A 6,000-nucleotide genomic window follows, 5' to 3' on the forward strand; every position below is an offset into this window, starting at 1 on the left:
TTGGGTTTAACGATAACACCCTCAGGTGCTACGACTGCTACGAGCCCTGTCACTTCTCTCGTGAGTTCACCAATCCAGCAAAGGAGTGAAACAGGGAAAGGAAATTGGTTCCAGTAGGTGGTGCCCAAGGAGAAAATGGGAGTGGTGCTATAGAGAATGAGTGGGGATTGGTTACTCAACAGTTAGACTGGAATGACCATATTCAAGCACTCAAAATAAACAATCAAGCTGCTAATATTGCTTAGATTGATGCTGATGAAGAAGAGAACGGTGCAGAAGAGCTGGTCAAGGATCTTCAGTTTGCTTTCATGGCCTTCACTCCTCCTAGCTCATCTGAGGTAATTTCTAAATTGTGTTCTCATTCATGCATTGATAAATTAGAACTATATAGAATACATAATAGTAATCTTCTCAGAAAAATAGAGGGTGTAACACATGAAAACTTTACCCTTAAGAAAGCTGAAAATTCATTAAAAGATAAAATAGAGGCACAACAAAAGGATTTTAAGAAACTTAAAAGTGATTTCAGTGTAAAGTGTTGTCAGTACTTGGATGAGAAAAAACGAATTGTTGAACTACTCGGTGAGTTAAAGGCTTCCAAGATAGAGATTGCCAAATTAACTAATAAATTTGTAAATGATGAATTCAATTTTAAGAAATTTGATGTCTCTAGTACTGTTGTTGAATCCATGATTGATAAATAATTAAAATGGAAAGATAAAACGGGTGAGGGTATCGGGTACAATGAGGTTCCACCTCCGTATAATGATAATTACACTGCATCTCCTCTTACTAAAGAAGAGGAAGAGGGGGAACCATTTCAGCAGCACGGTAAGAAAGATACACATGAGACAGTCAGTCGTGGTTCAATCAATCCCATTGAACCAAACTCTAAAGTGATCGATACTAATGCGTCTACTTCAAGTGCAGGTAAAGTGATCATTGAGGATAGGGCTGACGTTAAAGATGATCCATCTGGCTCTAAAACCCAATATTTTAATTCTGTTACTATTGAGTTTTTAAGAGCAAAAACAATTATTTTTTTTTAATCTTCTAAAACTAAAAAAACATTGTGATATGTTGAAGGATGAAACTTTTAAAAATAAGAAAACTAAAAATTTTGTTTTTCCCAAATTTGTCAAAGAGGGAAGTTCACGTGAATGATTCTTGCCTTAATCTAATGAAAAACAAACATGTTCACATAAACCATCAGCTCCAGGAGTTGGCCGGAGCGAATTTTTCATTAAAAGGAAAACATGTTTTAAACGTGGAACTCCTGGACACATAGCCAAAATATGTCACATTCTGTCATATGTCTCGTTTTATTGACATGGAAAGCGAAACATGCCTCAACGTACCATCAACAAACTTAAATCTAATAATTCCAGGTACATAATTCCTCTTATGGTGATTGGAAGCCAAACAAGGCTGCTCATTTGAAATCAATGAATACAAAGACGGCCGGGTTTCGAAGGCAGGACAGAAAAACGAATTTGAATCAAAGACTAACACCGGTCTCTGATTCAAAAATTGGTTCCAAAAGAAAAACTAATGTGCCTTCTGTAAAGAGTTCGGAGGTCAAGTCAACCACATGTATGAACCATAATATTCCTAAACCTGATTACAAATGGGTGCCTAATCCTTCTGCCTCTGCACCATCAAAAACTTCTTGTCCGATTTTAGATAATCAAGAAGACATGTCATGGCAACACTTAACATGTCTAGATGAATTAGGTCTATGTGACACCCGGTAAATTCCCAATCCCTTAAACTAAGTAATCAACCTAATAATTAGGTGATTGTAAATATTAAGCACGCCATGTTAGTCAGCGCGTGCATTTGTTATGTGCGCCCTGCGCGAGCGCGCCATGTTAGTCAGCGCGTGCATTTGTTATGTGCGCCCTGCGCGAGCGCGCCATGTTAGTCAGCGCGTGCATTTGTTATGTGCGCCCTGCGCGAGCGCGCCATGTTAGTCAGCGCGTGCATTTGTTATGTGCAACCTGCGCGAGCGCACCATGTTAAGAACCAGCGTGAGCATATGTTATATGCGCCATGCGCGAATGTTTTGGCTTTATGTTTTCATGTAACTTAAACGTTATGTTGTCTATGGGTTGACCATCCCGCATAATGCTAAGGCGGGTGCATCCTAAATCGTTGATGCGCGTGCGGAAGGGAACTAACCTCCCCGCATGGCGGGAACATTGAGAGCCAGTTTGTCTGAAGCTCCAAGATGGAATTGACTTCAACATGACTGATCACTATGTTGAAATACCAAGACCACCTGGAGAATCTACAAATGAAACTCAATATCCCCAACTGCGAGAAGGTTACGCACCTACCCGCAGCAAAGAAATGTCCTTCACGCAGAAAGCTATGCGCACAAAGTGATGCGCACAAAACACTTAGTCTATTCTCCAGACATAAGGAGATTACTCCCGCCCAAAAGGAAACAGTAGCGTGTTTCAGAGATTTTTTCACTTTTTACTGTACACTGACAAAAGTACCTGAAAAAGCACACTGTAACATGAAAAGTCAACTGTCAGCCACCCTATTCTCACCAACCCCAGACCTGCATGTCCTGTCCAAATCAAATCAAGATCTTTTGTCCACTCCTCCACTTTTAAATAAACAATAAACAATAATAATTTCCATACTTTATCATCATTACACCTAGATATGAAAAGATTTCAATCCCCTAAAGCAAGGGATTGTGTTCCCTTGAGTTTGCCTATAAATATGTAACCTAAATTATCACTCAAAACACACTCCAAAGAACTGCAAACTTGCACTAATCATCTCCCGAGCATCCGTTATTTTCGATTCCGTTCCAGTTACTAGGTAAGCCGAGGTTATAACCTTGAGATCTACTTTCCAACCCTTATATTCTCCTATTTCTTGATCTTAATATATATACTTCTTGTTATTTAATCGTATTCTAGACCTTCAATTCCGAGGCCAACACCAAGAAAACTCGAATCTCGATTAATCCCTTAACAAGAACCACAGGTGAGTCTCACAGCCCCTATTTTCACTGTTTTCACTATTTTTAAACTGTTTTCGGGGCGAGGGACACGTACTTAAATAATGTTTATCATGGTATACTTACAAGCTATGCAAGCGATTATGTGTTTAAGTTATGTTTCATGTTGAGTAATGCAAACGGTTATCTAAGGTTTTCGATGTATGTGCGCTAGAACTCGAGTAAGTGATCACTTTACCATTGGAACTCTAAGGGTAGGGACTGCTGGTTTGATCCACCCACTCGTAGGGGTCGCACCTCTTTGCATGGACGAGTGCCTAGTATGGTCATGGGGCAGTACTATGGGTTTGAGCCCGCTCGTAGGGGTCGCGCCTCTTTGCATGGACGAGCGCCTTGTTTTCCGGCACAACGTCCGCGCGTAACCCGCGGGACGGAATTATTATTTTAGCTCGTAGTGGCAGTGCCACTTTGCATGGACGAGCACATGTTCCTGAAATGTTCGCGCGTAACCCGCGGAACGATTTTATCAGAATATGTTGATATAACTATGTTTTACCAAGCTTGTGTTTTAATGATGCTATCAGAATTGTGTTTCAGAATGATTTGTATCAAGATTATGATGCAATACGATTTATCAAGTTACTAAGACTTGTGAACTCACTCAGTTTATACTGATTCAAATGTTTTTACGTGTCTTTCAGGAGATAACTAGGTAGCGCATGGAGTCACACTTAGAGCACCTCACGCTGAACATCTAAACTAGCTTTTTGGAAGATTTTAGTTCTATCCCTTCGATGCGCGTGGTTGTTCCCGCTGCGCATGGGGATATGGCGTGGAAATCTTCAACAATGTTTATACTTGGATGTTTTTATGTAAATTTTAAACAATGTAATGTATTTGTATTAAACTTTTCATGCGCAATGAAAATCTTACTTTGAATGTTTGCAATGGCCCGTGCTTAAGTATCAATCCCCACTCGCGCGCGCCCGGCTGTTTCCGCCGCTCAGGGCCGGGTGTGACAGATTGGTATCAGAGCACTGGTTATAGCGAACTAGGAAAAGAAGTTTTAACCTAGACTATAACCGTTGGGGAATCGCATGAAATATTTTTCAAAGAAAATATTTTCAAAAGAAACTATACACACACTTAGGAACACGGGTCACACTGTCTAGTAAATAATGATAACATTATGTGCTCAGAGTACATGCGCTAAGTCTGATATATTTTCATTCTCTTTTAAAGCGAGAATGCCTCCAACTAAAGCCAAAGGAATTACCATGACACCCGAGGAACTCGCGGAAATAATCGCGCAGGCGATTGCGACACATGAGGCCAGCAAGGCCGAATCAAGTCAGGGTCGTCAGAATGAGACCCCAGAACCCGAATCAGGAGCCTTGGACAAAGGATGCTCCTATAAGACATTCATGGCCTGTAAGCCTTGGCCATTTAAGGGAACCGAAGGGGCCATTGGGCTCTACAACTGGATTGACAATATGGAGACAGTTCTCTCCATTAGCGGATGTAGTGAGAACCAGAAGGTCCTTTACGCGACCTGCATGTTCCAAGAGGCAGCTTCGTCTTGGTGGAAGCTTCAAACGAAAACATTGGGGCGAGAAGTTGCTCTCCACAAGACCTGGGAGGAACTGAAGGAGATGATGATGAGAAAGTTCTGCTCTCGCGCAGAAATCCAGAGTCTACAACAGGAATTCTGGAACCACACAATGGTAGGAACGGATATCGACGCCTACAACAACCGGTTCAACGAACTTTGCCAGTTGGTGCCAGACATGGCAAACACGGAGGAAAAGAAGATCGAGAGGTATATTTTTGGGTTACCTCCTGTTGTTAGGGTTCCGCTCAACGCCGCAGCGCCTCCAACCTTTGATGAGGCGGTAGCGCGGGCCATCACCCTTACAAGGGATACGATCCGTGCAGGTATGTTGACTACGCGCGGAATCGAGCAGCGAACCTCTGATCCCAAGAGGAAATGGAACTCTCACCACCGAGGGTCCGACTCCAAGCAGCCACCGTTCAAGAAGCAGGAAAGCGCAAGGGTTTACGCGATTCAGGCCGCGGAGCCACCACGAAAAGGATACAGCAGGCCTCGCCCATGGTGCAACAAATGCAAGTATCACCACGAGGGTGAATGCGCAAGAATCGAATGTGCCAAATGTGGCAGACCAGGGCACAAGACGATGAATTGCCGTGTCAGAGAAGCTGGAGCAAGCGACAACTGCTACGCATGCGGGAAGCCAGGGCATTTTAGTCGGGATTGCCCGCAAAAGGGGAACCAAGCTCGCGGGAGAGCTTTTGTGATCGGCGCAGGCGAAGCTAAAGAAGAGCCGAATGTGGTAACCGGTACGTTTTTGCTTAACGGACATTTTGCATCTGTCTTATTTGATACTGGCGCTGACCTAAGTTTTATATCCGCTGAGTTTAAAGACTCCCTAGGCCTAGCAACCAGTAGACTAAACACGCCTTATACTATAGAACTAGCCAATGGTAGGCAGTTATGCGCGAACGAAAGAACTGAACAATGTGTTATAGTCATGGGAGGTCACGGGTTCAATATTAACTTGTTGCCAATAGAATTGGGAAGTTTTGACATTGTGGTAGGTATGGATTGGTTAGTTGAGAACCGCGCGGAAGTTATTTGCCATGAGAAGCAGGTTCGGATCCCACTGTTGAACGGAGAAACCTTGGTAATTCAAGGGGAAAGAAGGGGAGTTGCGACGAAACTGATTTCGTGCCTAAAGGCGCGAAAGTGCCTAAGGAAAGGGTGCTACGCCTTCCTGGCGCATGTCGTAGAGAAGAAAGGAGATGAGCGTAGAATTGAAGACTTACCAGTAGTGCGCGAATTTCCAGAAGTTTTTCCTGAAGATTTGCCCGGATTACCGCCGCCGCGACAAGTCGAGTTTCGTATTGATTTGGTCCCAGGAGCTGCGCCAGTAGCTCGAGCGCCTTATCGATTAGCTCCATCTGAGATGCAAGAGCTATCCAATCAGTTACAGGAACTATTG

The sequence above is a fragment of the Bidens hawaiensis genome, unplaced genomic scaffold, assembly GCF_021521415.1.
Source record: "Bidens hawaiensis isolate Kalapana, Puna unplaced genomic scaffold, B.hawaiensis_p1.1 tig00020520_1, whole genome shotgun sequence".
NCBI classification, from domain to species: domain Eukaryota; kingdom Viridiplantae; phylum Streptophyta; class Magnoliopsida; order Asterales; family Asteraceae; genus Bidens; species Bidens hawaiensis.